The sequence below is a fragment of the Sapajus apella genome, unplaced genomic scaffold (genome assembly GCF_009761245.1).
Source record: "Sapajus apella isolate SASKATOON/1434 unplaced genomic scaffold, GSC_monkey_1.0 scaffold2349, whole genome shotgun sequence".
NCBI classification, from domain to species: domain Eukaryota; kingdom Metazoa; phylum Chordata; class Mammalia; order Primates; family Cebidae; genus Sapajus; species Sapajus apella.
In genome coordinates this window covers 1-9,558 of record NW_022439275.1, presented here as the reverse complement: position 1 = coordinate 9,558, position 9,558 = coordinate 1, and the positions used below count along the sequence as shown (strand labels likewise).

General features: G+C 43.2%; 1 long non-coding RNA gene across 2 annotated transcripts; it reads left to right on the top strand.

Annotated features, from left to right (window-relative positions):
• Positions 1 to 1,018: 1,018 nt before the first annotated feature.
• LOC116547203 lies at positions 1,019 to 9,507 on the top strand. Of its 2 annotated transcripts, XR_004266978.1 has the most exons (6): positions 1,019 to 1,091; positions 1,354 to 1,488; positions 2,001 to 2,060; positions 3,228 to 3,263; positions 8,768 to 8,812; positions 9,461 to 9,507. It is a non-coding gene; the product is annotated as an uncharacterized LOC116547203 (long non-coding RNA). The 2 variants fall into 2 exon arrangements; XR_004266977.1 differs by lacking the exon at positions 1,019 to 1,091 and having other exon boundaries at positions 1,235 to 1,488.
• Positions 9,508 to 9,558: the final 51 nt, after the last annotated feature.

The following is a 9,558-nucleotide window of genomic DNA, read 5'->3' as shown; positions in this document are numbered from 1 at the left end:
TTTTCTTTGGGCATCTGATTGCATTTTATCCTTAAGATCCCAGAAACCAAGATTCTTAGTTAAGCTCAAACAAAGCCAAAAGACAGAATAAGGCTCGCACTCCTCTCATGGAACTTCTCTACACTTGAAAATGATTTGGAGAGTTCTGAAAATGTCCTCAACTTTTTAGGACCCTAAGACAGCCAGCCTTCCTCTTGGACAAAACTCATATGGTATCTGTGTTTTCTTGGTTGTGAGAATGCATAGGATATTCCCAGGGGGAAAAAAACAGGAAGAGTCTAAATGTGTAGGTCAAGAAGAGACAGAGATGAAAAAGAAATACAGACATAAAAAGGAATTTCTTAGTGTTGACGAGATGAATATTGAAAAAGAAAGTGAAAAAGAGGGATTGTTGGAAATAGATGTTGGAAATAGATGCTCGGTGCTGCAAAGAAAAATTAGCACTGAGACAAAGGATCTTTCAGCAAAGCAATTTTTACTTCCTGGACTGCAGGAGGGGTACTCTCACTAGCCATCATGCTACGTGAGTAGAAATAACAAAGGGAAACACACAAATGTATTTCTTACGCATTTGGGGTCGTCTTTACCGCTGTGTCTGATCTCTGTTAGCTGGAGTCAGACCTCACAATCTAAAACCCGATTGGCTAACAACTTAGAACTTTTTTTAAACAGGTAAAAGCAATGGAGAGCTGGGACATGGCTGTGAGCACGTCCAGCACAGATATCTTGGTTAAAGTACAGGACATAGAATGTACTATGTGCCTGTAAGCATGGCATGTCTAACAACTACATAGGATAGGGCTTCACAAAGTTATTAGCACACTTATTCTTTAACAAGAAAGGAAACTTTAAAAAGGAACTTTTCTACTTCCCACAGGGATGAAGGAATGACTCAAATATGGAAGATAGAGGACTGAGGCAGGAGAATTGCTTGAACCCAGGAGGCACAGTTTGCAGTGAGCCGAGATGATGTCATTGCATTCCAGCCTAGTCCGACAGGAGCGAAACTCTCAAAAAAAAAAAAAAAAAAAAAAAAAAAGGAAGATAGTCGGTGAGGGAGAGAAACAGCAAGGGGAAGAAAAAACTTTTAGGTAAGAAGGAAAGCCAGGAAAAAAGGGGAGCTGGGACCAGATCGTGAGAGGAGGAAAATAGGCTGATGGAAGAAAGGCAATACATGAGCTGGGGCCAGCCCCTCCAGGGAGCAGCAAGAGCTCTCACCAGTGTGGTCATAACGTTTGGAATGAGGGTGTGAGCGACTGCAAATTCCCATCCTCCTTCTCATCCCAGCCTGGTAGTAACACACATTCTACGCCTAGCCTGGCTTTCTTACTCTCCCTCATCTCATTGTTTCAGAGGCCAAATCCGAAGTTCTTTCCAGGGAGTGGCTCTGTTCACCTCATTCTCCAGCCAAAGTAAGAACAGCATAGGAGGAGAGAGACACATTGAGCAGCCAAAGGAGTCGGCGGGAAGAGCAGAACACCATAGACAGTGAGTTGTTTGGTACCTAAAACTCTAACTAGACAGAGGGGATGTGTGTATGTCTGTGTGTGTGTGTGAAAGGGCTGGAGAGGGGCAATGGAGAATGTCACTGAACTTAGACTTGAGCAGACTTCCAAGTAACTGCATTTCAAATGAAGGAGACGCCGAGATAAGCAGATGATATGAAAAAGTCAATCATATGAGAAAGGAAGATTTGATATCGGGGCGAAAGAGGCCAAAGGGTAGGGCCAAGTACGGACCGTGTAGAATGTAAAATTTCTTCTGGCTTGGTATTAGAGAATAATAAGACCAAGAATAATGGTAAGTGGCCAAAGAACAGATTTGAGGGAGAGATGAATGTTGGGTGAAAGGTAAGAAGAGAGAGAAAAGGTTTGAGTCATAAGGGAAAATGAAGAAAGTTCCTGGGAAGACAAAGAGACAGGGACCCAGAGGCATCTTCCCCTGGAGCTGAAATGCAGATGTGCCCCTGAGCATCACATTCTCTGCTGCCACCCCTATAGATATGCTGCTTTTGGGATCCAAGGTGCTGCTGTTTCTTGCTGCATTCATCATCCCCTCTGGTGAGTCCTTTCTTCTTTGCTCCCTAAACCCTCAGGTCCCCAGCTATACGTGTGTGTGGCAGGAGGTGGGATGGAATGAGGTTGAAGAGGAATAGCGGTGGAGATCCTTGGTACGGAGCTCCGAAACTCCTACAAGAGAGAAGAAAATAACAGATTTTGCGTTAATGAAAAATGGGCAGGAATGTGACAAGACTTCAGACTAGAGGAAAGGCCTCCTGAGAGTTATGAAACTAAGCTGTAACTAGACACACAAATGCATGTTAACCACCCAAAGAGGGTCACATACATTAATAAACGAGCAAACAAATTGCAAAACAAAAAAGAGGCTGATACACAAATGCAAACACAAACACAGAGGGACTAGCTAGTAAGAAACTAGGCCTGGGCTGGGCATGGTGACCTACGCCTATATTCCTAGCACTTTGGGAGACTGAGGCAGGAGGATCACTGAGACCAGCCTGGGCCACATAGTGTGACCTCGTCTCTATTAAAAAAAAAAAAAAAAAAAGAAGCTGGACTAAATTGAAATTTTGAAGAAGAACAGTGGGAATATATCCTCTAGTACCAGCATACATGCAGGTATATACACGTGCATGCAGAAAATACATGCCTTACTGACACACAAGAGAAAAGCCATCTTCACAGATTTTCCAGAATCTGGCTAGAAGATTGGACACAGAAAGTGAACTTCAGGCTTTAAAGATGTCCTACTGTGTTTTTTTTCTTTTTCTTCTGATGCAGATTGAGAAAACTAATTCTTCTGCCTTGTTCACTAGCATAGCTAGCAGGGAAGCCGTGGGGCCAGAAGGCAGGAAACACTAGAAGGGCTGCTGGGCCTCTCGGTGGAGCTGGACTCCATTTCTGGCCAGGAATGTGGGTAAGAGAGCAGCAGGGTTTTGTTCTCAGGAACTTGCCTTTTTTTTTTTTTTTTTTTTTAACCAGCCAAACGCACAGCAGTGAAGGAACCTGTCTTTCTGAAGTGTTTCTACTCCTGCTGGTTTTGTTCATAGCACTAATGGTCTGAGCCATTTTATATTGAGCTATGTAGGAATAAGTCACAAAGATAAAGTATAACCATCTCCCTCGTTTTCTGATTTGTCTAATAAAAGGCCTATGAGGTACAGAGCTGCAGTCCCTCACATCTGTTTTCTCTTTCCCTTGCTACAGATTGGATACTCCTGGGGGTCAACAGCCAACGAGGAGGTAGGTGAACCCTGTGAACCCTTGGATAGGGGTTCTGTTGGGTTCTTATTAGGAAAATATAGATGAACAAAGTTAAAAAATCCTTCCTGCTTATCTATTGCTACCAAAAAAAAAAAAAAAAGACTCTTTCCTACAACACAGAGATGCATTGCCAAAGTGTGAGAAATAGGAGCAGCTTCATGAGTTTCCACGATCCTGTTATTCCATTCATAAAAGCTTCTTGTGTGTGTGGTTTTAGACTACTGAAACACCTTCCCAAGATCTCCTCTATGCCCATTTCTGTTTTCACTCTTCTCTATGCATCTCCTGTCTTACTCAGGAAATGCCATTAGTCCTTACAAAAAGCATTCCTTGACTCCATGTAACTGTGGAAAAATGAAAGACAGGCTAAGAAGTCTTCTCATGCCCATAATCCTAGCACTTTGGGAGCCTGAGGCAGCAGGGCCAGGAGTTCGAGACCAACCTGGGTGACATAGGGAGACCTCATCTGTTAAAAAAAAAAAAATTATCTGGCGTGCTGGTACATGCCTGTGGTTCTAGCTACTCAGGAGACTGAGGCATGAGAATCGCTTGAACCTAGGAGGCTGAGGTTGCTGTGAGCCATGACTGTGCCATTGCATTCCAGCCTGGGCAATAGAGTGGGACTGACTCAAAAGAAAAAAGAAACTCAAAAAAATTAGAAAAAAAGAAGTCAAGTCATGTCAGTACTAAGTGAAATTGTAGGACAACCAGCTAAATCCAAAAGGTATCTTTTTGGTTTTTCTGCTTTTGAGTTCCACCCCCCCACCCCGCCCCCACACCATTCTCCATAACAAAGCTCCCAAAAGTGTGACTCCTAAAGGACCATTTCCTTCAGCTTGATGAAGAAAACTCCATTCTGCCTCAAGGCATTCAGCATAATTATAATTTATCTCTTTATTTCTCTGATCCCAGGAGGGTTAGAGGACACACCACTGCAGTATGCAACCGATTAATGGGGTCATAAAATCAATTTAGGGGGTCACAACTGGTATTAGTTTTTAAAATGAATTAAGAAAGACCAAAACAAATATACCAGGATGCATTGCATGTGCTTTGCAAGAGTAAAGTATTATTTCGTAAAACTTTAATAGAACTTCTCTGAGTTTTCCATATATGTATACCAGGGTATAGTACAATACGATTTTCTTGCAGTGGGTTCTGGTACAGAAAATAAAAATATAAAATTATTTGTTTTCTGTTGGTAAAAATATCTGAATCCCAGAGTTTCTGAATCTAGATCAGATTTCAGCACGAGAAAAACTGAAAATTGGAATCCATTTTTCTGGGCTGGTTAGAAACCAGTTTTGTGTTATGACTTTAGATGCTTTTCTAGTAGAAATATCATAAAGTGCCGGGTGCGGTGGCTCACGCTTGTAATCCCAGCACTTTGGGAGGCCGAGGCGGGTGGATCACGAGGTCAAGAGATCGAGACCATCCTGGTCAACATGGTGAAACCCCGTCTCTACTAAAAATACAAAAAATTAGCTGGGCATGGTGGCGTGTGCCTATAATCCCAGCTACTCAGGAGGCTGAGGCAGGAGAATTGCCTGAACCCAGGAGGCGGAGGTTGCGGTGAGCCGAGATCGCGCCATTGCACTCCAGCCTGGGTAACAAGAGTGAAACTCCGTCTCAAAAAAAAAAAAAAAAGAAATATCATAAAGTATGATGAATTGTCTTGCCTGGTGTGGTGCTCACGTCTGTAATACCAAGCACTTTGGGAGGTTGAGGTGGGGGCATCACTTTGAGGCCATGAGTTCGAGATCAGCCTGGGAAACATAGTGATACTCTCTCTCTCTTTCTTTTTTTTTTTTTTTGAGATGGAGTTTTGCCCAGGCTGGAGTGCAATGGCATGATCTTGGCTCCCTGTAACTTCTGCCTCCTAGGTTCAAGCGATTTTCCTGCCTCAGCCTCCCAAATAGCTCGTACTACAGGCATGCGCCACTACGCCCGTCTAAGTTTTTGTATTTAGCAGAGACGGGGTTTCACCATGTTAGTCAGGCTGGTCACAAAGTCCTGACCCCAGGGGATCCACCCACCTCTGCCTCCTAAAGTGCTGGGATTACAGGCCTGCGCCACTGTGTCCGGCCTGAGACCTTGTCCTTTTTTTGGTTTGTTAAAGCCAGGGGTGGTGGTTTGCTGGTTGCCCTAGTTACTCAGAAGGCTGAGGTGGAAGTATTGCTTGAGCTGGGAGTTCGAGGCTGCAAACGAGCTGTGATGGTACCACTGTGCTGCAGCCTGGGCAACAGAGTGAGACTCTATCTCAAAAAAGAAGAGGAAAAGAAAATATGTTAATATTGCTCTTAAGAGAACTTCATGAATACTAGATAAACCATTTATATGGTGACAGCTCTTGGAAAAGTTGGTTAAACTGAGGTATATGCAGAAAAGCAGTACTCTGTCCTGAAATCCCAGAGACAGCTAGGATACATTCTTAAGCCCTCTGTTCCCCCAACGCCTTGCTCCTGTTTCTGGGAGTAGCTGGACTGGAATGTAGCTAGGTCTCTGGAGAAAGGGAACTGAGGATTGGGGTACGCCCAGGAGAAGCTCTACTCCTCTCTTGCAGTCTCTAGAATGATTCAGGTTAGTGGTTTTTCAGATATCCTATGGGATTGGAACCGACTTGGATTCCTTTTATTAAAGTTTATTCTCCTAATCAGTGACATTGGGCTTAAAAAAAAAAAAGGCATCTGAAAGAAGAAAGCCTCTAATGAGTGTTAAAGGTTAAGAGGCTTTTTTTGTCAAACGTGATTTTTTTTTTTTTTTTTTTTTTTTTTTTGAGACAGAGTCTTGCTCTGTCCCAGGCGGGAGTGCAGTGGCACGATCTCAGCTCACTGCAACCTCCACCTCCTGGGTTCAATTGATTCTCCTGCCTCAGCCTCCTGAGTAACTGGGACTACAGGCACACACCACCAATGCCAAGCTAATTTTTGTATTTTTAGTAGAGATGGGATTTCACCGTGTTGTCCGGGCTGGTCTTGAACTGCTGACCTCAAGTGATTTGCATGCCTTGGCCTCCCAAAATGCTGGAATTACAGGCATGAGCCAAAGCCTGGACAAATCTAATGAATTTCTATCTGGAATTTAGAAAAAAGGATAAGGTAAGCAAGGGAAACTCCTACAAAATGCTTTATGTGTATCTTACCTTTTTTACAATTATCTGTAACTCTGACATGCTTTATAAAAATGTATGTTCTCATCAGATGTACACCTGACATTTATTAATATAATCTGAAGTTGAAAAAAGAAGTCAGGCCGGGCGTGGTGGCTCATGTCTGTAATCCCAGCACTTTGGGAAGCCAAGGTGATTGGATTACCTGAGGTCAGGAGTTCAAGATCAGCCTGACCAACATGGTAAAACCCCATCTCTACTAAAAATAGAAAAACTAGTCAGGCACGGTGGTGCACACCCGTAGTCCCAGCTACTCAGGAGGCCAAGGCAGGAGAATTGCTTGAATCTGGGAGGCGGAGGTTGCAGTGAGCTGAGATAATGACATCACTGTACTCCAGCCGGGGTGACGGGGCGAGAGTCGGTCAAAAAAAAAAAAAAAAAAAAAGTTGAAGGAAACGATGTGAATTTGCTGACCCCTAGTGGGTAGAATGGATTATGCACATAAACTATTTACATTAAGGGTAATTGCTGATGGTATAATATTTATTTATTCTTTTATTATTCTATTTTATTTTATTCTATTTTATTTCATTTTATTTTTGAGACGGGGTTTCGCTCTTGTTGTCCAAGCTGGAGTGCAATGGCGCAATCTTGGCTCACTACAACCTCTGCCTCCCGGGTTCAAGTGATTCTCCTGTCTCAGCCTCCTGAGTAGCTGGGATTACAGGTGCATACCACCACACCTGGCTAATTTTTGTATTTTTAGTAGAGAAAGGGTTTCACTGTGTTGACCAGACTGGTCTTGAACTCGTGATCTTAGATGATCCGCCTGCCTGGGCCTCCCAGAGTGCTAGGATTACAGGCGTGAGCCACTGCGCTGGGCCTGTTTACTAAATATTTAAATGTTATTTGCTAAGAGACTAGATTTCAGGTGCAATATTATACACATACAAAAAAGAAAACTAGTGAGGATATGGATATGTTAATTTGCTTGACGGTAGTAACCATTTCACTTTATACACGTCTATCAAAATGTTATGGTGGATACCTTTTTTTTTTTTTTTTTTTTTAAATTAAAGACAGAGTTTCACCATGTTGATCAGGCTGGTCTTGAACTCCCAACCTCAGGTGATCCGCCCGCCTTGGCCTCCAAAGTGCTTGGATTACAGGTGTGAGCCACCAGGTGGATACCTTAAACACATACACTATAATTTATACGTAAATTAAAAAATAAAAGTAAATGTTAATGCTGTTTTGTTATTTTGCTTTTTAAAGTAGAGACCATTGGTTTTAGGAAGTGCTGTTATTTGCAGTTTCAGAAATAGTTTTCTCAGTTTATCCTAATATAATAGATTCCACCTTAAGACCTGGACCATTTTCATTTCTTTTCCTCCTGCCTTTGCTTTCCAATGATCAAATGCAAACCATTCTCTACTTACATTGGCACTTTCCCTCTCCATTTTCACCTCTCTTCTCAATGAGCATCAGAAAATCAACACGGCTGGGCGCAGTGACACGCCTGTAATCCCAGCACTTTGGGAAACCAAGGTGGGTGGATCACTTGAGGTCAGGAGTTTAAGACCAGCCTGGTCAACATGGTGAAACCCTGTCTATACTAAAAATACAAAAATTAGCCAGGTGTGTTAGTGTGCACCTGTAATCCCATCTACTTGGGAAGCTGAGTCACAAGAATCGCTTGAACCTGCGTGGAGGTTGCAGCGAGCCAAGACTGGCCACTGTACTTCAGCCTGGGTGACAGAGTGAGGCTCTTAAAAAAAAAAAATAGCCAGGCGCGGTGGCTCACGCCTGTAATCCCAGCACTTTGGGAGGCCGAGGTGGGTGGATCACGAGGTTAAGAGATCGAGACCATCCTGGTCAACATGGTGAAACCCCGTCTCTACTAAAAATACAAAAAAATCAGCTGGGCATGGTGGCGCGTGCCTGTAGTCCCAGCTACTCAGGAGGCTGAGGCAGGAGAATTGCCTGAACCCAGGAGGCGGAGGTTGCCGTGAGCCGAGATCGCACCATTGCACTCCAGCCTGGGTAACAAGAGCGAAACTCCGTCTCAAAAAAAAAAAAAAAAATTAATACTACCTTTTATGAACACTCATAAGCATATCAGCAAATTTATAGCCAATGATATCAGAATTATGAATGTCAACATTACAATGTCTTTGGTATAGCCAATTTCATTTTAAATAAGTATTGCAAAGAAGTCGTCAATGGACTGTGATTGTAGTGAGCAATTAAGGAAAAACAATTGTGGGATACTCAACTCAGCTGGGCACTATGCTACACAATTTAACTTATTGGAAGTGCAAGGGTGGCAGGGGGACAGAGAGTCTCAGAAAATGCTTTCTAATTTTCTTTTCAGACGATGTGACTCCAGTGACTCCAGAAACTTTCACAGAAGATCCTAGTAAGCTACACTTTTTAAAAGAATTGCTGTTTTACTGCGATAGATGGATTGAGGGGCATGTCTATATAAAGAAAAATAAAGACTTTAAAAGGGTTGGTGCATGCTTTGAGCTCATGCAGAGCTCTGATGTCACCTTAGATGCCAGCATCTCTGTACCCATGCCCAATCTTTTCTTTCTTCTTTTTTTTTTTTTTTGAGACAGTCTCACTCTGTCACCCAGGCTGGAGTGCAGTGGTGCCATCTCGGCTCACTGTAACCTCCACCTCTGGGGTTCAAGCGATTCTCCTGCCTCAGTCTCCCGAGTAGCTGGGACTACAGGCACGTGCCACCACGCCTGGCTAATGTTTTTGGTATATTTGGTAGAGACAGGGTTTCACCGTGTTAGCCACGATGGTCTCCATCTCCTGACCTTGTGATCTGCCCGCCTCGGCCTCCCAAAGTGCTGGGATTACAGGCGTGAGCCACCGGGCCCGGCCAATCTTCTTCTCTCTTCCATTTCTTTCTGTGATAGTCCCTCATCTGCCTGAGTCCACATGCTTTCGCTTCAGCCTTTCTTGCATCCTTTGAGATTATCATCCCTTTTCCTGCCTTCCTTAGCTACTTTTCCTAACTGAAATTGTTTTCATCCCTTGTCACCTGTCTTTGCAGATCTGGTGAATGATCCCGCTACAGATGAAACAGGTAAGATTTACTGTGGTTTTATAAAGAAAAATGGCATAGTTCTTGTTAATATTCACAATATTTAT